A 326-nucleotide genomic window follows, 5' to 3' on the forward strand; every position below is an offset into this window, starting at 1 on the left:
GGGGGAGGGGCGGGGGGGCCCCCCCGGGGGCCGCCCCCTGACCCAGGGACAGCCCTGCCAGGGGCTGAGCCAGGGCTGTGTGGGTCTCCAGTGTGCCCTGGGCTGGGGGCACTGCTGGAGCCCTGGCAGGGTCCTGCCCACTCTGTGAGAGAGGGAGGCTGTGGTGCTGATGGCTGTGGGTGGTCACAGTGCAGAGGAGCTGGAGATGTGCTCGCTGAAGGTGCTGGAGCCCCGTGGCAGCCCCACACAGTGCCTGCTGCAGCTCCTGGCTGAGCGTGACTGCACCCTCAAGTACCTGCTGGGATGCCTGGAGAAGATGGGGCACA

This window comes from Acanthisitta chloris, unplaced genomic scaffold (genome assembly GCF_000695815.1).
Source record: "Acanthisitta chloris isolate BGI_N310 unplaced genomic scaffold, ASM69581v1 scaffold7911, whole genome shotgun sequence".
In the NCBI taxonomy this organism is placed as follows: Eukaryota; Metazoa; Chordata; class Aves; order Passeriformes; family Acanthisittidae; genus Acanthisitta; species Acanthisitta chloris.